The sequence below is a fragment of the Oxyura jamaicensis genome, chromosome 1 (genome assembly GCF_011077185.1).
Source record: "Oxyura jamaicensis isolate SHBP4307 breed ruddy duck chromosome 1, BPBGC_Ojam_1.0, whole genome shotgun sequence".
NCBI classification, from domain to species: Eukaryota; Metazoa; Chordata; class Aves; order Anseriformes; family Anatidae; genus Oxyura; species Oxyura jamaicensis.
This window is the reverse complement of record NC_048893.1, coordinates 169,539,002-169,564,515: the sequence shown is the minus strand read 5'-3', so window position 1 is coordinate 169,564,515 and position 25,514 is coordinate 169,539,002. Positions and strand designations below refer to the sequence as shown.

The 25,514-nt window shown below is 37.0% G+C and overlaps 1 long non-coding RNA gene across 1 annotated transcript; it reads left to right on the top strand.

Moving 5' to 3' along the window:
* Positions 1–2,896: 2,896 nt before the first annotated feature.
* Positions 2,897–25,514, top strand: LOC118160757. The gene is made up of 3 exons (XR_004747661.1): positions 2,897–3,036; positions 24,752–24,755; positions 25,503–25,514. It is a non-coding gene; the product is annotated as an uncharacterized LOC118160757 (long non-coding RNA).

Here is a 25,514-nt window from a genome sequence, read left to right as displayed (position 1 = left end):
ATTCATTCTCCACCCAGATTGTATTTGTTCTTGGGACTGCCCTGATCCAGGTGCAACTTGGCTTTGTCAGACTTCATGAGGTTTGCACAGACCCACCTCTCAAGCCTGTCCAGGTCCCTCTGGATGGCATTCCTTCCCTCCAGCATGTCAACTGCACCTCACAGCCTGGTGCTATCCCAGAATTTCTGAGGGTGCACTCAATCCCACTCTCCATTTCACTGACAAGGTTGTTAAACAGTGGCTGTCCCAATACTGACCCCAGAGGAACATCACTCATTACTGATCTTCACTTGGACATTGCATTGTTTACTGCAATTCTTTGAGTGCAACCATCCAGATAAATCCTTGCCCACTGAGTGGTCCATCTGTCAAATCTCTCCAATATAGAGACAATGATACCATGAAGGACAGTGTCAAATGCTTTGCACAAGTCCAGATATTTAATGTCAGTTGCTCTTACCCTATCCTCCAATGCTGTAACTCCATTGTAGAAGGCCACCAGATTTGTCAGGCATGATCTACACTTAGTGAAGCCATGTTAGCTGTCACCAATCACTTCCTTAATTTTCATGTGCCTTAGCATACTTTCCAGGAGGATCTGTTCCATAATCTTGTGGGGCACAGAGGTGAGACTGACTAGCCTGCAGTTACCTGGGTCTTCCTTTATTATTTTTTTCTTTTTAAAAACTGGGGGGTAATATTTCCCCTCTTCCAGTCAGTGGGAACTTCACCAGACTACCACAACTTCTCAATATGATGGATAGTGGTTTAGCCACTGTATCCACCAGTTCCCTCAGCACCCATGAATGCATCTCATCACGTTCCATGGACTTGTGTACATTTATCTGGTCTTGAACCTGGATCTTCTCCTACACTGGGTGATTCTTCATTCTCCCATTGTCTCCATTCTCCAGAAAGGTCTTTGCCTTGTGGGGAGCGGAGCTCTTTCCAGCCAAGACTGAGGCAAAAAAGTCATTGAATACCTCAACCTTCTCCATATTCTGAGTGACCAAGTCTCCCATTTCCTTGCAGGGACGGCTCACAATTTTCCTAGTCTTCCTTTTATCCCTTATGTAGTTATAGAAGCCTTTCTTGTTGCCCTTGTTCCTGGCCAACCCTTTGTAGGCCACCTTTTTGTGTTTGAGTTTGGCCAGGACTTCCTTGTTCATCCATGCCAGCCTCCTGGCATTTTTGCCTGAATTCCTCTTTGTTAGCATGCATTGCTTCTGGGCCTGGAGGAGGTAATCCTTGAATATTAACTAGCTTCCTTGGGCCCCTCCTCCCTCCAGGGCTTTGTCCTCCACTGTACTCTTCAAAGCAGATCCCTGAAGAGGCCAAAGTTTGCTCTCACAAAGCCCAGGGTAGTGAGTTTGCTGTGGTCTCTCATGGCTGCCCTCAGTATGCTAAACATTTCAACTTTTCATGGTCACTGCGGTCAAGGCTGCTCTTGAGTTTCACATTCCCCACCAGCCCCTCCTTCTGGTGAGAATGAGATCCATCATGGCATTTCTCCTCATTGGCCCCTCTGTCACTTGGAGAAGGAAGTTATAATGCATTCCAGGAACCCTGTGGATTGTCTGTGCTCTATTGTGCTGTCCCTCCAACAGATATTGGGGTGGTTGAAGTTCATCCTCCTGAGGACCAGGCTTGTGAACATGAAGCTCTTTCTATCTACCTGTAGAGGGCCTCATCTGCTTCATCTTCCTGATCAGGTGGCCTGTAACAGAACATGCTATAATGTCACCTTTCCCTACCCTCCCCTTACGCCTGACCCATAAGCTCTTTGTCAGCTCCTCATACATCTTCAGGCAGATCTCGATACACTCCAACTGATCATTGACATAGAGGAAGATACCTCCTCCATAAAACTATGACTGAAGATGCTTTTTCCCTTTTCTGACAGGTGTACCCCATCAGCCCCCAACAGATCAGGTTTCTCAAAGGACGTCCCATAGTCTATGTAGAAGAACCCCTGTTTGTGGCACCAGTCCTAAAACCATCTGTTGATTTGCCAAATTTGACAGTCCATTTTTTTTTCAACCTCCCTTCTTTTGAATGGCAGAACTGGTAAAAAAAAATAAAAAAATAAAAAAATACCTGCACTCCTGGGTCCTTTACTGCTGCTCCCAGGGCTCTATAATCTCTCTTGAAACTCCTCAGACTGCTTCTGGCTGCATCACTGGTGCCTATGTGAAACAACAACAGTGGATAACAGTCATTAGGCTGTACAAGGCTTGGTAATCAAGCCTTGGTAAGTCCCTGGTAAACAGCAGACTTCCCTAAAGTGTCGATCAGGTCAGCAAATGGGTACGTCCATACCTCTCAGAAGAGGGTCTCCTACTACTATCATACATAGCCTTTTCTTAGTTGCACTGGTTGTTTTGTGAGGACTACTATTGTCTCTGTAGAAGATGTATCAAGACCACATACTAATTATTAAGACTGTGTAGTGATTTAACCTGGCCAGCAGCTAAGCACCACACAGCCGTTCACTCACCCTTCCCCCTCCCTCTCTGTGGTGGGGGAGAGAATCGAAACAAATATTAAAACAAAACCTTGTGGATAGAAAGAGAGACAGTTTATTAGGCTAGAAAGGAAAGGAAAGCAATAATAATAATTATAATAGTATTATTAATAATAATGTGTACAAAACAAGTGATGCACGATGCAATTGCTCATCCGCTGACCAATGCCCAGACTATCCCCAAGAAACCAGCCCTCCACCCCAGCCAGCCACCCCATATTAATTGTTCAGCATGACATTAGATGGTATGGAATACCTCTTCGGCCAGTTTTGGTCAGCTGTCCTGGGTCTGTCCCCTCCCAGCTCCTGCTGCACCCCCAGCCTGCCTGCTGGCAGTGTGGGAAGCTGAAAAGTCGTTGGCTTGGTGTAAGCACTGCTCTGCAACAATTAAAACATCAGTGTGTTATCAACATTATTCTCATCCTAAATCCAAAACACAGCACCATACCAACTACTAGGAGGAAAATTAACTCTATCCTAGTCAAAACCAGGACAGAGTGAAAAGGGGGCAGGTACCAAGACTTTTGCCCTAACTCTCTACAAATGTTCTACCACAGCAGTGCAGAACGTTGAAAATAAACAATAAATATCTAAGGAATATACATACTTGGGGGTATTTTTAATGGAAAACATTAATTATTTGTTCTTTAATTTCATGCACTTGTTTTGATGGTTACAAAGAAGCTGATTTTCCTTTGAAACAGTAATAATCAATAATAAATTCTATGTAAAGCTCAAAAATAAAGGGTCAGAAACAACATCTCTTCTAAAGAATTAGAATTTTGTGATGCTAAAAATAGTTGAAACTGTGAAAGACAAAATACTGTTGGAATTAAATATAGCCAGTCTATTTTTTCTCCAACTTACTGTATTTTACTCAGGAATCTAAGTTTAATAATATTAAAAAAAATAATAATAATAATAAAAATCCTCTATAACTTTGATGCATTTTCATCTCATTTATTTAGCTTTCCAGATACATAAAATACACATCTCCCTGGCTTTGGGTACAGTGACAATCATATCAATATAATATTGTATTTCCTAGGCCATTTCTCTTGTACATTCTTTTCAAAAGAGAAGGGCACACTTCTCAAAGTCTGCCCTACTATTCCCTGCTCATTCCACCCCTACAGCTCAGCTAAGGTATCAGACTAAGGTTACTAAGCTAGTGCATTCAGTTGCAGAAACAAATACTTTTCCAAACATATCTCACAAATCCAGGCTTTGCTGCTGTAGTAGAAACAATCCCTTTGAAGAATTCTAAATTCCACATACTTAAAAGTTGCAGTGTTAAAAAAGATGTGGTATCTTCTAATAAACATCAAAAATAAAAGAAAGCTGTGAGGAAAAAAAAAAAAAAAAAAAAACTGATCGGTGATTAGCATGTGGTACCCAAGAGACATCAAAATATCACAGAATCACAGAATCACAGAAGGGCTGAGGTTGGAAGGGACCTCTGGAGGTCCAACCCCCATGCACAAGCAGAGGCATCTACAGGACCATGTGGCCTTTGAGTTTCTCCAAAGAGACTCCATACCCTCCCTGGGCAACCTGTTCCAGAACTCCATCACCCACACAGTGAAGAAGTGCTTCCTGATGTTCAGCCTGCACCTCATGTGTTCCAGTTTACCCCCACTGCCTCTTGTGTTGGCACTGGCCACCATGGAAAAGAGCCTGGCTCCATCCTCTTGGCACCTTCCTTTTGAGTATTTACAGAATTCCTTTCAGGTATTTATAGATATTTGTAAGGTCTCCCCCTTGAGCCTCCTCTAGACGGAACAGCCCAAGCTCTCTCAGCCTTTCCTCAAAGAAGTGCTCCAAGCCCTCCACCATCTTTGGGGACCTTCGTTGGACAGCTCCGTGTTTCTCCTGCACTGTGGAGCCCAGAATTGGACATAGGACTCCAGATGTGGCCTCACCAATGCTAAGTAGAAGGGAAGGATCAACTCCCTCAGGACTGCTGGCAACACTTTGCCTACTGCAGCCAAGGATACCACTAGCCTTCTCAGAAGCAAGGGCCCATTGCTGACTCATGTTCAACTTGGTGTCCATCAGGAGCCCAGGCCCTTTCTGCAAAGCTGCTCTCCAGCCACACAGCCCCCAGCATGTACTGGTGCCTGGAGATTCTCTGCCCTGGCACGTGCCAGCCTGCAGCATCCACAGAACACACAGGCTAACTCCTGAGACCACACACAGGCTAACCCTGAGACCATATGTAACAAACCACTGAAACCTCAAACATTAATATAAAAATAAACTGAAACCATGTCAGCTTTCAAGTGCTGAAGCATAAAATGGGATATTTTCAAGGAAAGAGTGTGTCCCCCCATAGGCACAAGTGGTTTTACTGACTAGCAGCTATGTGGAAAAAAGAATGTGTAAATGATGGGATAACTGGAAAGTAAATCATGAACCCAGGTGGAGCATGAAAATCATGAAAAAAGATCTTGGAATATCTAGACGGCACACAGGCACAACTAACTGCTCCTAACCTAAATTCTATAGGTACTTCATTTGAGAAGTTAAATAAACATGCACTGCATGGAGTTATGTACCATATAATTACTCATATGTATGTCTACACTCACCACAAAAGCCTTTCAAGTAGAATTCTGTGACCAGTGAATTTATATATATATATATTTAATATTCAGTTAAGAAACCAACAATAAAAATTCAGCTTAATATTTGGCTTTGTTTTCAAGTTATTTCAGTCATTTTCTAATCCTCTGGGGGAAAAATATACAGCAGAATTTGAAATGAATAAGTTTGTTTGAAATAAAAAGACAGAATACTTTGTTTCAGGAATAAAATAAAAGGGGAGGGGGATGAGAGAAAGACGATATGAGAAGAAAAAATCTACAAAAGGAAAACAAAGATGCAAGTCCAACTTTGAACTTAGACACTTCCCACATTGTAATCAAGTGACTTGCCAGCCAACCACACATGTATACCAGAGAAACAAGTGAGAATGAGACTGGGGGGAGTGTGATAACAGTTCTGCACTCATAGCACTTTCATCTTGTAGTACATATATTTGTGCTGTTGATACATTTATCAGTAATATTTTTTCATCTTGAAGATGACTGTTTGACCAATAGCTCACAGACACTGCTTTGCTAATAATAATAATAATTAAAAAAAAAAGTAGTGCTTGTTAATAAAAAAATCAATAGCTAATGGAGTTAACATACAAGCAGGTCTTGTATATATATTACACAAGAAAACAGTCTGTGAAGGTTTCATATGTGTACTCCTCAGTGACTCATCTTTAATCATGTTACTTTCAGGTTTTAGATCAAAAATGAAATACATAATTCTATCTCTCTCTCTTTTAAATTGTTTTATAAGGTTATTTCTCCTTGTTCCTTTGGAAAAAATACAGATATTTTATTTCAGACTTCAAGAAGTATTGTATGTTATGGAAGAAATAAGGTGTTGGAAAGTATTTCCTTGTATTTAGAACTGAATCATATTGCAAAGTATGTTAGTATAGAGCCATTGTTAAACATTTCAATAAGTTTCATGTATTTATTTGCATTTGCTTTCCTTCAAGCTTTATGGCTTGAATGATGCCAGTAATAGAAGGGAAGCATGTTTGTCTTTCCTAACTGTCACTGATGACACAGATAAGTAAAATGGATGTGGGTGTTTCTGTTTTGTTTCATACTAATGAGGCTTTTCAAGTATTTCAGTAATGAAGAGTTTGACATTCAAAGTGTTTGTACCTATTGCCCTCAGCAGGGTATGCCATGAAGAAAGAAGCCCTAAGTTTTGTACTAATAAGAAATACAGGAGTAATGTAGCAAAGACAAAAATAGCTATGGGGAAAAAAAATAATAATAATAAAAATAAAATAAAAATGTATATATGAACAAAAATAATCCTTCAGGTCTGGTGAAGCAAAACAAATCTGGAGGGTCACTTTGACCTGAAAACGGTATATTGCCACTGGTGCAGCTAGTGAGTGGATAGACAGTGGAATGGCAGCAGAGCCCATGGGTCTCTTCACATAACAGAAGAAAGAGGCAAGAACCAGTATTTAACTGGAAATGATTGCTTTCTTCTGCGCACTTGGGAGAATGCCAGATCTTCTACTCCCCTTTGTATTATTATATTATTTTGATTTGATCAATTAACTTAATTTTGGACTGCCTGGGGGAAGGGAAAACCATTTAGAGGGGTATATTAATTATGTCATCAGGTATGTTTGATTCAATCTTGTCTGTGTACAACGAAATGCATATAGCACTCTTTCATTGAACACAGCAAGAATCAGATGAGGCAGTTTGCTTACTGACTGCTTCAAGCTCTTGTTAGGTAACATTTGGCTTCAAAAATAACCCTTTCAGTGCTTTACCTATTTCAGAATACCCAGCTCCTGAAACCAGGTCTGTTTCTTCCTTGCTGTCTTCTTTCTTTCTTTCTCTGTGCTTTTACTTCTCTGTCACAAGCTTTCAGAACCCTAAAAACACTTTATTCAAGAGAATCCCTCCACTCTGATATGCATTTCAAATGTTCTGTTGGTGACAGCTATTGTTTCAGTTGTCTGGTTCCATTGAGAAATTTCACAGTTTCTCACCTTTATCGCAAAATGAAGCAATGCTGTTTACATTCATTAATGAAACTAGAAGGCATAACCAACTTCTAACAGTATCATTTCATAAACAATTGCAGTGCAGTAGGGATCCTGATGGAAATAAACTCACCCCAAAGCTAAGCCAGAAGTCTCTTTAGAAGCACAAGCTTAAATAATAGATCAGATCATCTTTGCTGGAACTGGAGAAGAAACCTGGCACATGAAGCCATGGAAATATACTGCCAGAAAGAACATTGCCTAAGCTTCAGACAGCTTCTGTATCATTGGATGAAGAAGGTAGGAAAATCTGTTTCAGAATGTTGACTTATAATACTTTTTTTTTTTTTTTCTGACAAGAAAAAGAAAAAGGAGTGCAAGGATATAAAAATAAAAAGAAACCCCACCTCTCCTTTACTTTCCCTAATATTTTGCTCCATTCTTATATTTGTTTTAGTAAAAAAAAACTGTCAAGGTGTAAGTTACCCCTTTCCAAATGAAGAGACAGACAAAACTAAAATGAAAAATAAATCTAATCTAAATTTATTTAGTCAAAATATTTATTTTCAATAAAGAGCAACAACAAAAAATAATTTAATGAGCTGCTTTTGTTCTGTTCCTTCATCATTATATAACATTGATATACCTCCCTTCACTCCAGTAAATAGGAGAGGCATCAGCTACTTTAAAAAATCGGAACAATAGAAAGCAGAATGAGTCTTGGCAGGAACAGCCTTCCCTATGGCTGAGAGTGAACTTACATCATCAGCACTGATGGAAATTAATACTAAATAAGAGAGTAGATAACAAAGTGGGATTTGTGTCACTTACTTTTAGATGCCCAGAATGTTGACACTTACCTTTTTATTATTTACCCTAGACACTTTTAACAGTCGATAAAGGGGAACAGACATTTAAAAGTTTCATCAGGTCAGTTTCATCTGACCTCTTTTAAATGTTTTCATTGAGATCAGATCAACTGTACTCTTATTAGTATCTTACTTTCTCTAGGGGAAGTCACAGACCTTTGGATATCTAGACATCCACATTGGATATGCATTCATGGCAGGCATTTCCAGGTGGTCATATAAACCTCAGTCAAAAAGGAAACATGACCAAGGGAAAAGGAGAAAGATTTAAGACATCAGAAAACCAGAGTCCACAGTATGCAATGCATCCCAAGATTTAATAGCTAGGAAAGCACAAATGTAAAGTTAAAAAAAAAAAAAAAAAAAAAAAAAAAAAAAAAAAGTAAAATTGAAAAGGTATCTCAGAAAGTACTTGGGGATCTCAATTCTTCGTCACATGATAGGATGAAGAAAGCACGTGAGCTTTTCCCCAAATGAAACATTAAAATGTCATCTAGCCAAAAAAATATTAAAAGGTCATCTAGGCCACCACCCACTGCAAGTTTGTTCTGTGTTGTACATTTGTTACTGTTCTTGTAAGCCTCAAAATATATGAACTCAAGGAACATTACTCTTTCCCTAAGAAAGAAGAAAATGGTTTTTAAAAAGCACCTTTGAGAATTATTTTTCCACAATTAACTGTGAATATTTTATCCTATTTTGGATCCATTTCCTTCTCTTGCTTGCTAAAAAATTCATACTATTTTTACTTATGTTGAGCTACTTATAGGTACTAATTGTGAAGAAAAAAAAGGGGGGAGTAAACTCTGTTGTATTATGCGTATAGTTAGACTGAATGTCATCAACTCAGCAAGGGGGTCAAAGTGTAATTAAAAGATTTATAGATTAAATTACCTCATAACACTGAATTATAATTACCTCCAGGATTTTTTTTTTTTAATTTTCAAATTACCATGGCATATAATTTAAACTATTGAAAACCTTTCTTTTTTCTTTTTTCTTTTTTTTTCAGAATGATATAGAATTTAAGCAACCAAGAATGAAAAAGAACACTAAAAACAAAAAGCAATGCAGAAATATTTCACTCCATCAATGGATGAGAAAGTATATTTTTCTAGCAGTTATAAGAAGATACATATATAAGAAAGAAGTCTTTTTAAGATTTATTTGTTACACTCTTTTCACTTTGCAAAAATAGGACTGTGAAATATTTTGTAAGCAGTTGAAAAGAACACAGTTTATGAGCACTACTTTTTAAAGTTTTTAAAGCTTTTTAACAGCAGAGAAGATTGATAGTAAGAGTATTAATGGGAAGAAGAACTGAGTATGACAGGGAAGTTTTTAGAGTCTTTTGTATCTTTTAGACTTGATACATTTCAGTACCTCAACCATTCTTAAATGTTTTCTTTCTCTACCAAAGTTTAAGTAGTCAGTTATACAATATTGCATGTCAGGTAATCTTATTTGTAAATGAATCTGTACAATTGATTTTCATATGGAGTTTAATTTGTTAGACACAATCTTGAAAAGTCATAAACTCACTTTGCATCTTTGCGTACTCATATATCAAAGAGGTATAATTTATAATAAACATCTGCTTTATAACCAATGTGACAGAAGGAATTAGGCAAGGAAAATTGACTGTGGGTGTGAGAGACACCAAACACAAATATGCACATATATAATTAAACCTTTAAAATATAGCTGAGTGATTTTTTATGCCAGTCCAAGGATTATTAATACACATGTCAAAGTCAAATTTAATAAAGCTGTTGCATTAATTGCAACTATGGTGCCTTGTACTAACACCTGTCAAGGTATTTCTGGTGCAGAAAATCTTTGTCATGAGTGAGCTAGATAACATAAATTATAAGTGAACTAGCCTTTTACCTTGGGAGACATGAATTCAAATACTGCTTTTAGTCTCAAATGAGTTATTTGTCACACCCCACTGAACCTCCAAATATGGCACAGTTCTGCATGGCTGAAAGTCTGGACTCAAGAGACATGAAAGAGTGGAATATCAGGCAGTATCACTAATCAAGATTATAGTGTATTGGCAGAGACAAGTAGGGAATTGTGTATGTAACAATTGCCAGCTCTGTCCCTCACAAGCCAGCACAATTCATGTCTTAAATTCCATAAGCAGAAAGTTTGTTAACAAATTTTGGAATGAGAATTTACTGTTACTAATTTCAGCCTTTGCAGATCAACCTCATAAAACAGTCTACAATATTCTCCCAACAGAATCAATAATATCCATATGAATGCCAGCCAGTATTACTTGATGTCTGAAAATGTCTAACATCATCTTTTGAAGCTAGAATGTAAAGACCTGTGTAGACTGTAATCCTGCAAGTTTCAGTTTTCTACACACCTCCGTGGTATAAAAGATAATTTAAAGTGCCTTTTTCAATAAAAAAAAAATCCCAATGGTATGTGAAATGTTATAATCTGAGTTCAGCCAGTTAATAAAAAGTATTTTTAACAAATTATATCTATTAATATTTCTTTCCAAAAATTCTATGCAGTAAAACTAATCCACCTGTTTTTAATAGTAGATGAAGCATCATACCAAAAGACTGGTACAGTGCTAGATCATCCATAAGTGCTTTTTATCCATCAGAACCCCCTAGCCTCTGCATGGCTGGCCTCTATTAGTTCTTCTCCCAGCCTGTACTCATGTCAGGGATTGCCCCAGCCCAGGTGCAGCACCCAGCTTTTAGACTTGTTGAACCTCATGTGCCATGTGTGGTTAACATGGGCCCACTTTTCAAGCTTGTCCAGGTCCCTTCGGATGGCATCCCTTCCTTCTATCATATCAACCTCACCTGTCAGCTTGGTGTCATCTGCAAATTTGCTGAGGGTGCACTCAATCCCCCTATCTATGTTGATGAAGATATTAAACTGTACTGGTCCCAGGACAGAGCCCTGAGGTATACCACTTGTCATCAGCCTCCACTTGGAGATAGATCCATTGACCACCACTCTCTGGGTGTGACCTTCAATTTCTTATCCACTGAATGGTCCACCCATCAAATCCATCCCTCTCCATTTTGGAGACCAGGGTGCTACTACTAAACATTAGTAGAGTCTTGTGAAATCACATTTCAGCTTGAAGATCTCCTTGTTGCACATTCTCTTTTTTATTCATCTAACTCTCTGGTAAGTCTTACAGAGTTTTGTGTCACAGTATGTGTCACAGTAATGTACCTCAAATTTGTATAGGTGTAAGCAATACATCGTTGGTTCTCTCTAGGCTGAAGGTGGAGATATGAAACCCCAGCATACAAGTAAAACATTTTTATTCTTAAAGTAAAGCAAGAAAGCACTGACTAGCACAGGGCCAAGTTGTTAGTATCCAAAGCACTTGGTTAACTTTCAACAGCCCAAAGCCAGACTTTCTATATAACCTCAAAGAAAGAAAGAAGGAAACAGCATACACTCAGTATATACAAGGCAAGTTGTAGAAGGTGGACAAAGTAGAAGTTGAACCTTACACCGTAGTATAAACTTTGTTGTTGTTTTTTGCTTGTTTGTTTTTGTTTTTTTAACAGACATTGAGATTCCTTCCCAGTTTTACCAGCACAGTCTACTGGGAGTTTGTGAAGAGGAAGCAAGACACATTTTACCCTTCCTGCCTTCATAAGTGAAAAATCCCAGAACAGATTCCAAAACAAAGTGGAATGAAAAGGACCTACTTAGTAGGTGTTTTTTGGTGTGAGGTTTTAATACATAAAAACATGTTCCCATGTGAAAAACTGAAAAATATATTTTTCAATAAAATCTGATTTTTAAATTTTCAGCAGCAAACAGAGAAACCAAGGCAATGAATTTTTGTTCCTTCATTAATAAAAAACCTGCCTCACTTCACTCTTAATTAGGAATTTAATTACATTAAGGTAGGCTTTGTCTTAGTACAAAAAACTCCCAAATGGCAGTGGTAGGTAAAAAATATTACTGAAGTTACAAAGAACTTTTTAAAATATTTTTATACCAGTATCTATATTAACATGGTGATGGCTCAATACAACTTATACAGTATGGAAGAATTATTCTGAGGGATACATTAAAATATCTGCAAGGCACTAATTTTCTCAATACCATTTAATGGCTCAGATGGAGCCAATTGCAGAATTATGTTAGTTAAGATCTATGTTATGATTTATCATTCCAGTAAGTAATATATATTTTATAAAAGGCCTATTAAATATTTACCTAAACAGATTGTAAACATCCATTCAGACATTTACTAAAACAGCAATTATATTTCAACCTCATAAAAAAATGTATTTATACAAAATTTTACAGAGATGTGAATATGAAAACCTATTCAAAATCCCAGACTCCCTATTAATAAAAAAAAGAGACACAAAAGGCCTCAAAATTAAGATCAAATACTATGTTTGCTTATGTTTATTGTTGAAAGGGGTTGTACAGGGAAAAAAATATCTGTAATTCACATGCTTGAGCCTACATCTTATAGCTAATGTAATCTAGAATTGTATGGAACAAAAAAAAATGTTTTGACACCCTGATTTTATAACAGGGTAAGAAATAAATGGCAAATTAGGAATGTGTAATCTGTAAATAAACACAGAAACTTAAGAAACACAAATCACTTCATTCAAACTGTTTTCTGACATTTTTATGTCATTAAAAATGACATTTTTATGTCATTAATGTAGGAATTAGAAGACTATAGATACATACGTATGTGCCTGTTTCTTTTCTAACTAAATAATGGGACATAAGTATTGTTTCTTTCTCAAAGGAAAGATGGAAATAGAGTCAGAGATTTCTTTGCTGTAATCCTGTTTATTTATAAAAATTCTCAGAATCCTACTTTTCATAAGAAAGGAGGAAATATTCAAAGAAATAAAAAATACATTAAACTTCTGTCACAGTTGCCAGTGCTGTTTTCAATCAGAACTTTTCTCAAAACCTTTTACTCTCACATTTTCTTCAGGCTTCATTCTCAGTATTTGTTCAAAAATACATCTGATTCTTACAGCTTTGCCTGCTCGTTTCTCTGGACTTGCATCTCTCTTTCACAGATGAATACATCTTCAGAAACAATAGCCAGCAAAACTCTTCCATCCTCATGCTTGCTCTCAGTAGTTTGGAAAGTAACAGATGCTTGAATTTGAGGTGGAAGTTGTTATAGTTTCAATTGTTTGGTTCCATAAAGGATTATAACTATTATTAAATACTATAATTGTCTTAAATGATTGGAAAGTGGATTTTGTCCAGTAAATGAAAAAAGTGTGTTTGTGGGTGCACATATTTAAAAGCATACTTTAATACAATTAATGCAGACCCCTAATGTTACTAAAGTACTATTGTATTGGAGGAATAAGAGACCTAAACAATTTGAGAAGTTTGAGATTCTCTTTCAAGGAACAACGAACACTTCCAAATGGATAAAGACCAGTCAGGAATAAATTAAATTCATTGCTCTAAGATCATAGGGTGACTAGATTAACCACCAAGTGAGCATACTTACCAGATATTGAAGGGAAAAAAGATCATAGAATCATACAATTAAAAAAAAAATATTTGGGTTGGAAGGGACTTTAAAGATCATCTAGTTCCAGCCACCCTGCCATGGGTAGGGTCACCTTCCACTACACCAGGTTGCTCAAAGCCCCATTTAACCTGGCCTTGAACTCTTCCAGGGATGGGACATCCACAGCTTCTCTGGGAAACCTGTTCCAGTGCTTTACCATGCTCAAAGTAAAGCATTTATTCCTAATATCAAATCTAAACCTACCCTCTTTTAGTTTAAAACTATTACTCCTTGTCCTAATGATACACTCCTTTATAGTCTTTCCCCATCTTTCTTGTAGGCCTCCTTTATGTACTGGAAGGCCACTATAAGGTTTCTTCAGAGACCTCTTTTCTCCAGATTGAAAAAACTCAACTCCCTCAGCCTGTCTTCATCAGAGAGGTACTCCAGCCCTATGATCATCCTTGTGGCCCTGCTCTGGACTCACTCCAGCAGGTCCATGTCTTTGTTATGTTTCTGGGCCCAGATCTGAATGCTATACTCCAGGTGAGGTCTCATGAGAGCAGAGTAGAGGGGAAGAGTCACCTACCTCAACCTGCTGGCCCCACTTCTTTTGATGCAGTCCAGGATGTGATTAGCTTTCTGGGCTGCATGTGCACATTGCCAGCTCATGTTCTCTTTCTCATCCACCATCAAGTCCTTCTCAATCCACTCATCACCCAGTCTGTGTTCCTGTTTGAGTTTGCCCTGACCCAAGTGCAGGGCCTTGCACTTGGCCTTGCTGAACTGCAAGTTGTTTGCATGGGCCCACCTCTCAAACCTGTCAAGGTCCCTCTGGATGGTATCCCTTCCTCCAGTGTGATAACTGCACCACTTACCTTGGTGTCATCAGCAAACTTGCTGAGGGTACACTCAGTCCCACTGGCCTTGTCACTGACAAGGATGTTAAATATTGTCAGTCCCAATACAGACCCCTGCCATGGGTGGAAAATGATGTGCACTTCACTCAGAAGAGAGAAGCAGCAATATGATTTTTTGATAACAGGATTAAGAAACTGCAGCTAGAAAATAAGCAAAAAATTATAGCACCATCACATCCTTTGAAAACAATTTCAAATAAATCTTCTATTCAACTCTTTACTGCATCTACATGAACCAAACTGTGCTTTTGGTGCCTTCCAAATTTTCCTGCCATTAGAAACATGAATGAAACAGCAATGCAAATAACTATTGAAAAACACTGCTTGATTAAGAATAAGAATTATATGTTATTTGGAGAAGGAAATATGAAAGTACATATTTTCCACAAAGATACATGATTAGATATGGCCATATATTAATGATTAACACAAGGATGTCTTTTTAAAATTAATTTATGGTCAAGTTAATTGAAATATAGTTAATACAACTGTTCTTTCTACTTTCTCTAAAATGTTATAAGATCTACATTCTGTCTTTTATTCCATTTCTTTTTAAGCTAAAGACTGGAAGTCTAATTTCTCTAACTTTTGAATAAATGTGTGCTTGTGTTACTTTCTTTGCCTGATTTGCCTTATGTGTTTTTATGTAACTTAAGGTACACCTGATTATAGTTGGAAGATACACTTAATTACACACCATGTAAAAGACACTATGTACTACTATAAGACACAACATGAAAGACATTATATACTAGAGTCTGAATAATGATCTGGATTAGACGACATTGTATCTAGGAAACTGTCCTGTTGAGTCACAGGGTTCCGAGTGGGCGCAACTTGCTTTCTATTTCCCCTTGAACTGATGAGATAAGGAACCTTGGTGCAGCTGAATCCACACCTAGTCCCAGCCTTGGTTTTTTTATGTCTAAAGGATTATATGTATTACAAAATTCCTTTATGCTACTTAGCTAAGATTATAAAAGTGTTCAAAAAACACCGTTACAGTGAATTAGCATGCTGTTACTTTTACAATTCACTAAGCCTCTCAATCTGCAGAAACAAACTTGGGAGGTGTCCCTGCCCAAGAGGAGGTGCCAGCATATGGTCCACAGTAATTTCTTGCTTCCACGGAGGCTGGGGTGGTAGGAAGCATTCTTCAAATTATCCTTTGTCTATTTCTCTTCTGTCTCCCTCAAATCCAGGATACAGCCATCATTACCAGACACATACATCATGACTGCCATTAATGATTATCTGTTTGAGCCGGATGCTCTGCTTAAGCCAGAGAGGGGAGATTACAGTTACCTCATCACTGGTCTCCACCTGGACATCAAGTTGTTGACTACAAATCTTTGAGTGTTACCATCCAGTGAATTCCTCAACCACTGAGTGGTCCATCTGTCAAATTCACGTCACTCCAATTTGTAGACAAGAATGTGATGTGGAACAGAGTCAAATGCTCTGCATAAATCCAGGTAGATCACAAGCCTTGACTTAAGAACAGGTTAAAAAATATGTGTCAGTCTTTTAAAAAGGCAAAAAGAAAAAAAAATCAAAAAGATTTCTGGAATATATTTTTAAGTAAAAAATCTACTAAATACTTACTATGTCTTTTGATTCTGACAGCACAGAAAGTTGTAATACTGAGAAGGGTGATGATTTGTTCTGGAGGGGAAAAAAAAAAAAAAAAAAGAATATCATCCACACCCCCCCCCGGGGGGGGGGGGGGGGGGGGTTCAAAGGAGGGGGGGAGGGAGGGCTAGAGGGAGGGCAAACACAGAGTAATGGATTTCAAATTAAACAATGAAACATTTAAATCCTTGGGACTAATAAACCTGGGAAACACGGTAAGTCAGAAAAGGCTGTAATTTTGCTCTTGATCTGGTTAAGACTGTTGTAATCTTGCCAACCCAAAATTACAAGGAAGAGATGCAAGGAGTCCATAGAGTAGTAAAGCATGAAAGAACATTTATAATGAAAACAAGAGTGTCACTGTGGAAAGAAAGACAAAGCCAGTAATTTGCAAATCTTCATAAACACTTTCAAAGACCTTAAGAGAAGATTCCCTAGTCCAAAGTTGCTTTGGGAGAGAAAAGGCAATTAATTTGTTTCCAGATAAATATCCTCTCTAGGAACAGTAGTCTGGTCAAAATCAGCTGATGAGTCATAACAGTTAATGAAACCTGTATGTCAGTGCAGTCAAACACTGGAGACTGTAGCCTTAGTAAATGAGTATAGTATGGCTCATATCTTTAGTTGCAGGAAGCCAGCATTAGTTAAAAACAAACTGCTTGTTTTGACATATTTTGTTAAAACTTAGGCATGTGAAACTTAAGCAGACAGGATCTCCCTCTGGAGGCATTCACAGGCATCCACTGCTTTTTATTGACTGTATAAGAAAGTGAAGCATGCCTTTTTAGAAAACTGGTTCATTAGCTGATAAAATGTAGTTGCCAGTTAGGTAACCAAAGCGGAACAAGTGAGTCCCATTCTCCAAATTAAAAAGATAAATAAATAAATAAATAAATAAATAAGTTTGATTACAGATAATAGATTTGTAATGCAAACACAAATTTACGAAAATATTAAAGGCTGCAGACTCTCTTTATGGAACATTTGGCAGAAGTGAGGTGGAGCAGATTCAAGTAGAAGATATTTGTAAAAAGATACTTGATAAAAATGGAACTGATTTTTAAAAAAGATAGTCTAGAAAAGTATGGAGACAATGACTCTCAGAACTATTGCTTGGGTGAGGAAGCTGCAGAAAGTGGTCAGCTCTCTGCAGACAAGAGTGGTTATCCCCAGTCACTAGCCTCATCTGGACAGCTCACAACTTCATATGAAACTCCCTTAAAAATACTAGACTTGGATAAAATATGCAAACCATTGAAAAACATCAAGAAAGATCATGCAGGGGTAACAAAATATAAGACGATGTTTGGAAATGATATCTGAGAGGTAGATATTAATGTTTACCTCACATACTGAAAGCAAAAGCCAAGATAGAAAATGAACTTATGTTTGTGACTCAGGAGGAACTGCACTTGGAACACAAATCAGGCACAGATTTGTTTATGTTAACTGAAGAATTTATTGCTTCTACATTCTTAGTCTCATTTCCATGAGGTAACTTTGCAAATGGATATTACAGCTGACTATACGGTTATGTATATTGTACCCATTCCTTCCAAACATACTATAACTAATATTTTAATATCTCTGGAGGAACCTGTAAGTACAAATTATGACTGGGAAACTCTTTTGAGGAAAAAAAAATAAATAAATGAATAAATAAAAAACTTCATTTTAAGTTAACTTACATTACACATTTATATTACTTGAGTGAATATCTTGATTTTAGAATAAAAAGATACTAGAATGTATTTTTCTGTTTTGAAGTGAAAACTGCACTAAAAAAAAATGATTGTATAAAACCTAGATATCTGGAGAAGGACAAGGACCTTAATTTTCATGACATAAATTACTTTTGGTGTTGATTAGACAGTTGTAGAGCTTTTCTTTTCACTCAGACAAAAGCATAAACATTTCTCCTTAGAATAAAACCCCAAATGATTTTTCCAATGTTGTGATATATTCATTTAAATAAAAAAAAAAAAAAAAAAAAAAAAAAAAAGTCACTTTTTCATAGTAACCTTTCTTTTAATTATGTGGGAAAGGAACAAGTAGGCATTATATTTTTCAAATGCTCACATAATGTAATGTAATATAATCTTAAAGCTGAAATACCACAGACACAATTTTAACTAAAATATGAGTGAAGCAAACCTCTGCTAAACACCTTGTTTTAGGATAACCTGTATATACTTCATCAATACCTCAGCACTAGCACTCAGCAGATAACACTTCCAATTATTCCAGCATTTCACTATAAATATTATCAGAATATTAACTGTTTTGTCTTTGAGGGAAAATTTAGAGGCCGTTGTCAACAGTGTGATTATAAGTTACTAATTGTCATCAATGTGATTATAAGTGCACTAATGAAAGAAGCTCCCTCTAAATCCCTTTCAAGTATACTAAAATAAACATGCCGCTTTTGTTCAGGATTTTTCACCCAGAGGTTCATAGCTTTACAAACGTATAGGAGAGAATGATAGACCAAAGCAGTATGTGCATGTGTGAACAGCAGTATTACTGGATAATTAAATGAAAACATGGGTACTAACTGTAGGATCATTGGTATATGTATTACATAAGTCATTCATACCCTATATGTTGAATTATTAAAAATAATGTCATGTAAAGTTCTTTACAAAATACATATCATTCTTCACAGAATTTATTACTACTTGGCACTTTAACAGCATTTTTTTTCCTCCCTTACAGACTATAGAATGTAGCCTGTCTCAATCTGGAGCTCAGCATAGAGGTATAAATCAATAGATCTCTGCTAGTCTGTACAAGAGCCTATCTTTCAAAAAAACAGGAAAGCCAAGGTCCCTATATACACAAACAGTATGTGCATCTCTCCATCAGTGCTACAAACACTAGGGATCCTCAAGAATCCATCAGATTTTAAATAAAATGAATGGCAGGTCAATAACAAACTTGTCAGAAAATTAAATTCTCTCCACAAAAATATATATATAAAAAAAAAGAATAAAAAAGTAAAAAATACATTATTTTTGTTTTTGTTATTAACAGCTGTGATTAAAGATTGCCGATTTATACTTTAATAATGGATTCTGTAGGGTTAATATAGAAAGACCTTATTTATTTTCTACTGTTCATTAGGTACAACTGAAGCTTTAATGAAAGCCTGCTTTCATATACCCAATGAACTTTAGATTCCAATAAACTGCAAACAAGATATTTAACAATTTGGGGGCAGGAAGGGTAATATTCCTGTAACAGGTATGCATCTGTATTCTTTTATATTGTAAATCTATAACTCACACAAATTTCACACATAGTCACATAAATGCCAGAAATACACACATTTGTCTGAATAGATATAACATGTATATATGATTGTAGGACTCTCAAAGTGCCAGTTAGCCCATCTAATGGAAAAAAAATAAAAAATAAAAAAATAGCAGACAGTATGTTTTCCAAAAGCATTGAACAGTTTCCAATAAAATCAGTATAAAAATACAGATTAGTCTAATGGAGCAGTCAATAGGGAATCAGGACATTTCAGGCATGTCTCCAACAAGCAATGGAGTGTGGTATGAAAACCCTGGAACAGCCTCGTCACTGTTATCTCCTGAGCTAGAAGGGGTATAAAGCTATCAGCAGAGTGCATTTGCAGACCAGCTAGCTCTGCTGAAAGGCTGGGATCACAAGCTCAGTCAGAGATGTCACTTATGATACAGCAGCAACTGAGTTTGTTCTTTTGCACAACTCCACTCTTCAAGATGTGACGCACCAACATGATGAGCTCCAAAGTCAACATATGGAAATGTTTGCTGTTTTTATACATGATTCTATGAGAAATCTTGTGTACTCTTTGCCCACCCTGTACAATAATTTCATTGTGGTTGTTCCGTGAGATCACCATTCACATGGGTCCTAACCTACTTTTCTTGTAATCTAAACACTTGACAGAGTGGAAGGCTATCTTTAACAGATATCTTCTCCATACAATTTCTAATATCTCTGAAGAGTAGAATTCATATAGAATAAAGGTTAAATATATACTCAGGTTTTCTCTTGCTAGTTTTATGAACTTTCAGCCCAAGAGTAGCTGTAGTTGGGAAAAACACACTATCTACATACCTACATTCAAGCAATATGAAGGCATTCAGAAACATCTTTTTCTTCTATGTTTCATTATGGTTTTCCTCTAGATAGCATCTATCTACACATTATTCTACTTCATGTGAAGATATTCTTCATGTATCTGTCTCTCCATACACATTGCACAAAGGGCTTGGATTGCAATCCAGGGTCTGGGGCATAAAAGTTAGGTGTTTTTAAAGCTCAGCCTTATTCCTTCCTTTCTTTTTTTTTTTTTTAATTTTTATTTTTATTTTCTTTGCCCCAGGCATGTTCAGTCTGCATCAACACCTAACCTGTAAGCCATTGCAGCATCTCAGGCAAGACCCTTATACCTTTTCCCCTTCACCCATTTTATTACCCCCCTGCAGCATCCCTATTCTGTAACCCCATCATGTAGCCACACACAGAAAACGGCTTGACCAGCAAGAATTTGACAGGACTCTTGCACCTTACTCTGCAACACTCATTTGATTTGCATCTTATGCTATTGAAAGAGAAAAGATCACATGTGATTAGCCACAAAATTTAAGTCTGTCAGACATTTTTTCCCTCTGAACCTTTCAATGGCAGTGGGATAGAATTTCAACTTTACTTGCACTCTAATGTAGGTACATTGTTACTGAAGCTCTTCCTTGGTGTTGTTTCCCAGGAGTGTGAAATCAATACATTCTTTCAGAAGCAATAGTACTAAACTTTAAATGTGAATTTATTATTTTGTAATTTTCCCTAGATTTTATGTTTGTGTGTTCTGAATGTTGTTAAAAGAAAACATAAAAATGAACCTTCAGATTGTTGATAGCAATAGATGATAATAATTCTTATGTGTTATTATTAAAGAGAAACCATGTGAGTCTTAATCTACAGCATATCAATATCATACATCAAACTACCTCCTTCAGAGCACTTGGAGTCTATCATTATAAAATAATCTACAATCGGTATCATACACCATGCACAAGCAAGAAACCTGCATATTAAAAAGCCTTTATTGATTCAGTCTCATTGTATTCAAGGCAACTGCTTGATAAGTCTCAGTATTCAATGCATTTATTTGTCCAATAAAAATATTGTCATATTTTCTAGTAGAGAATACTTTGACTTAAGACAAAATTCTGAGATGTAAATACATTTTTAAATTATTATTATTTCTGTACACATCTATAAACTTTTCAGATAAGAATATTAACACTATTTGCAAGAATTAGTGAAAACTTTCAACAGCTGTAAAAGACAGTAAAATAAATTGTTGTAATTGCATAGAGAGGGACTGTGAGTAACAAGACCAGTAAGTACTCAAAGTGAGAGTCAAAACTTAAGCATACCATGATTCTCCTTCAAATGCAGATTTCTTTCATATGGGAACAAGGGTATGAAGAAGGGAAGGAGATGATACCACCCAAAAAGGGAATGACAGTGCAGCAGGCAGATTCAGCAGGGATCAGACCTGAGAAACACTGTTATAAACCTTGGCACAGACACGCCCAATATTGTATAAACTGCAATGCATGCCTTAAGCACTAATGACATTTATGTATTTCAGAGAAAATCTTAGACCTCTCCAAAAGCTTTATGTACACACAATGATGTTATATGCATTTTCTCAATAACTGAGAATGAAGACTAATGAAATAATCAAGTATATCGCCAAACTTCACAGGATGGCTGGTGTGTGATTCAGAAATTTTAGGACTCTACTGAGTCTGGTTAGGTTGGCTAATTTTCTTCATAATGGCCCATATGGTGCTGTGTTTTATATTTGTGACCACAACAGAGTTGATTACATAGCAATGTTTTAGCTACTGCTGAGCAGTTCTTGCACAGTGTCGAGGCCTTCTCTGTTTCCCACTCTCTCCCTGCAGTGAGCAGGCTGAGGATGGACAAGAGGTCGGGAGGGGACACAGCTGGCACAGCTAACCTGAATTGACCAAGGAGATACGCATTTCCTATAACGTCAAGCTCAGCAATAAAACAGAGGGGAGGGAGTTTTTCTAAAGGAGCCACTGCTGAGAGACTGAGTGGACATCTGTCTGCTGGTGGGAGGTGGTGAGTAGTTACTTTTGCATCACTTGCTTTTTCCTTCATTTATTAAACCGCATTTACACCAATCCATGAGTTATTCTCACAGTTGTCCTTCTGCTTCTCTCCCCCAACCTGCTGGGTGAAGGGAGTGGAGGGATTAGCAAGCAACTGGGTGGGAACTTAGATGCCAGTAAGGGTCAATTCAATACAAGGAAATAAACTAATTTGTGATAAATTAATATTAGAGTTGAAAAATAGAGCAGCTGAAATTAAAATGCTCGGGGATCCCAAAGATCTACAGAAAGGAACAGGTACATGCAAAACCAAAAGACTTGACACAGCCTAGTGCAGAGTTTTAGTGGAGCATGCAGATATATCATTTTTCAGCATTGAGAAAGTATGAAAACAGAAAGGGAAGAAACACCCAAATATTCCCCCAAACAATAATGCATGTATATATATACACTCAAAGAAATACTAAGGCTGAAATGAAGACTTGAAAGCTAGGTGGTAGAAAAGCTTTATATATAGGAACACGTTACTGTTTCAGGAAAGAGAAATTGGTAAGCTAAATCAAAAAAGCAAGTATTGATTCTAAGAATCACTTTTTGGCACATATCACACTAATGCAGTAGAAATCAGCAAAATAATAATAATAATTGCAAAGTGTTATCTGGCATCAACTGCAAAGACAAAATAGAACATACAAGAAACTTAAGGGTAAAAAGTTCGTATGAAGATTTCCTCAGCATTGTTTAAACAAAGAAAAGAGCAAAAAAGGCACATGATAGATAAAGACATCTTTGTGAAAGTCATAGAGTATACAAGTTTGCTAAGTATTGTGGTAGTTATTGAAATGTCAGGCAAGAAGCACATTTGTATAAACTCAAGATATTTAATAAATCACAGAAAGTGCTCACTGCCAAATGTCTACAGTCACAAAATATTACCTGACATAGGAAAAGCAAACTGAAAAATTACAGGAAAAAGATATAGTGCCAAATTCCAAAATGCAAAATATAGATATTGGCAAGTACTGCTGAATAACAAAAGTGATAACCTCACCACATTCTGTAGAACAGAAGTGAATCCAAACTGTCTGAGGATGTTCCCTGGATTGAAGATTAGTCCCACTAATGTAGTGTTGGACAGCAACACTTCGGTAGACAGTATGGCAGGCCACAATCATAACTTACTTTGTGTGAAAAAGGAATCAGGAAAGTCAGTCACAATCTGCTTAAGTGCAAGGATGACTTTAAGATCAGCAGCCCTCACTGCTGCACCAGTCTTCTTTATTCCCAACATGGTAAACCTAAGTAAACACAAAATGGGAAATGTCCATAATTGAGACACTCAGAGGCTGCTCATAATTACAAAATACATTTATGGAAACAAACAAACAAGCAAGCAAAACCCCGTATGTGCAAATGTTTCAAGCTACTGCTGAACAAAGTTATCATATGACAGTTCAAAGAAACCCAGTCATTAAATGTATCAACACAGGGATGTGAATAAAGAAGCTGCTATCAGTGAGATTCTGGTGTGAGGGGACAAAAAGCAGCACTCTTGTGGAAAAGACAGCATTAAGTTTTCATGACCAGAATTATTATCATTGCCAAAATCCAAATAAGTCAAAATTGATAAACACTGTCTTATAACAGTATTTGCATATAAAAAGTTTGAACAACAATAACAAAAAAAAAAAAAAATGTCAAGGATAAGAAAACTATTCCAGTTAGAAATACCTATAAATCACTTAGGAGTACTGTTTAAAAAAGACTGTCAGTCACAGAAAGCCTTTATTGTACACTACTGAAACTGCAAAGTGTAAGCATGAAAGAGATGACAAACACATTGCTGATTTCTCATCCAGAGCAGCCTTGCAGTGCACTTCTACAGCAACTTAACAAGAATGTGAAATCTCTAGCTTAATATTAATATAGAAAATGTAGAGAAACAGAAGCATAAGCTCAGTCTGTTATGTGCCATGTTTAAGGTAGGGGCTACAACATATCTAGGAACAAATGATATAAGACATAGATTCACAATCTATCTGCATCTATCATTTTCTCACACTGTCAGGACAGCCAAATGCTGTGGGAGAAGTTTTGTCTGCTTCCCAGGAGCACTGGAGCTGCCCAGATGAGCTGAGAATCCAAACATGCATCATATATAACGTAAAAATTGAATCATAAAACCAAAGTCAGTAAAAATAAATCCTTTCAGGTATACACTGAAGCCTATACAGGATTAGTGCCCTGTTCATCCAGAATGGAGTTACTTTGCATAGTCTGCAGCAGTGCTGCTCTAAGCTAAGATATCTGAGCTCAGAGGTAACCATGCCTGCCCAAATATTTTATTCTAATGACAGTAGTTGATAAAGAGCAATGAAATTACACAAAATCCCAACAGGCTTGGCAACAGCCCTCAGTCATAATTATAACTGGGAATTTTCTTTGCAGGCCACACAGATTGTTTCTTCATTGAAGTGTTTTATTCAGGCATCACTGGTAAAATTCATATTGTCTACTTTTTTTTTTTTTTTTTTTTTTTTTTTTCTGCAGACGTAAATGCCTATATGAGAGTTAGATGAGTAAGATCCTATTAAGGACATCAAAGTATAGTCAATACAGCTAATGAAGTCCTGAGGACTGTTCACCTGACTAAATATATATGCCTACTTTGCAGCAGATTAACTATTCTTCAGTCTCCAGGCTGATGTACTGATAGGCCACTACCAATTATGATAGAAGTCTACACACTTGGTGCACATATAGCTGTGTAGATATATTACATAAAACTAAACTTAAATTTTAGCCTTGAACTGGATCCCACAGTAATAATGTCATTCATGTCACTTAACTACTGTCATCTGAAATGTACTACCTAGCCAAAGCATGTTGTCACCTTCTTTCAGTAGCTAGCAGATGCCCAAGAGGCAAGCACTTACAGAGGTTGTCTCATCACACCTCCTAAGGCTCTTAAGATATGATATGCCTATTAAGAGATGCCTATTTCTCTCCACTGGCTATGGAAGCATTCTACTGAAGGAGACAAGAGAGAACTAATGTGAAGTGAGACAAATCCCACCACAAGTCACTACCACTGTTGTTATCAACACAGTAGTGAAGTATTTTAATAATCATTGCATCCTATATCATATCCAAACAGATCAGAGCAGGAGCAGAGCAATTTTGTTTCCCTGCCATCCTCTGTTCCTTCCCTTAGCCATGCTCTCAGATGGGAAATGAGGGTTTTCTCCCCTGCATTATATTTTTCTAAGCAGTAGAAGGAGCAGAGGACCCATAAAGGGTCCCAGGAAAGAAAGAAATGAAGGTAGAAGACAGAGAGG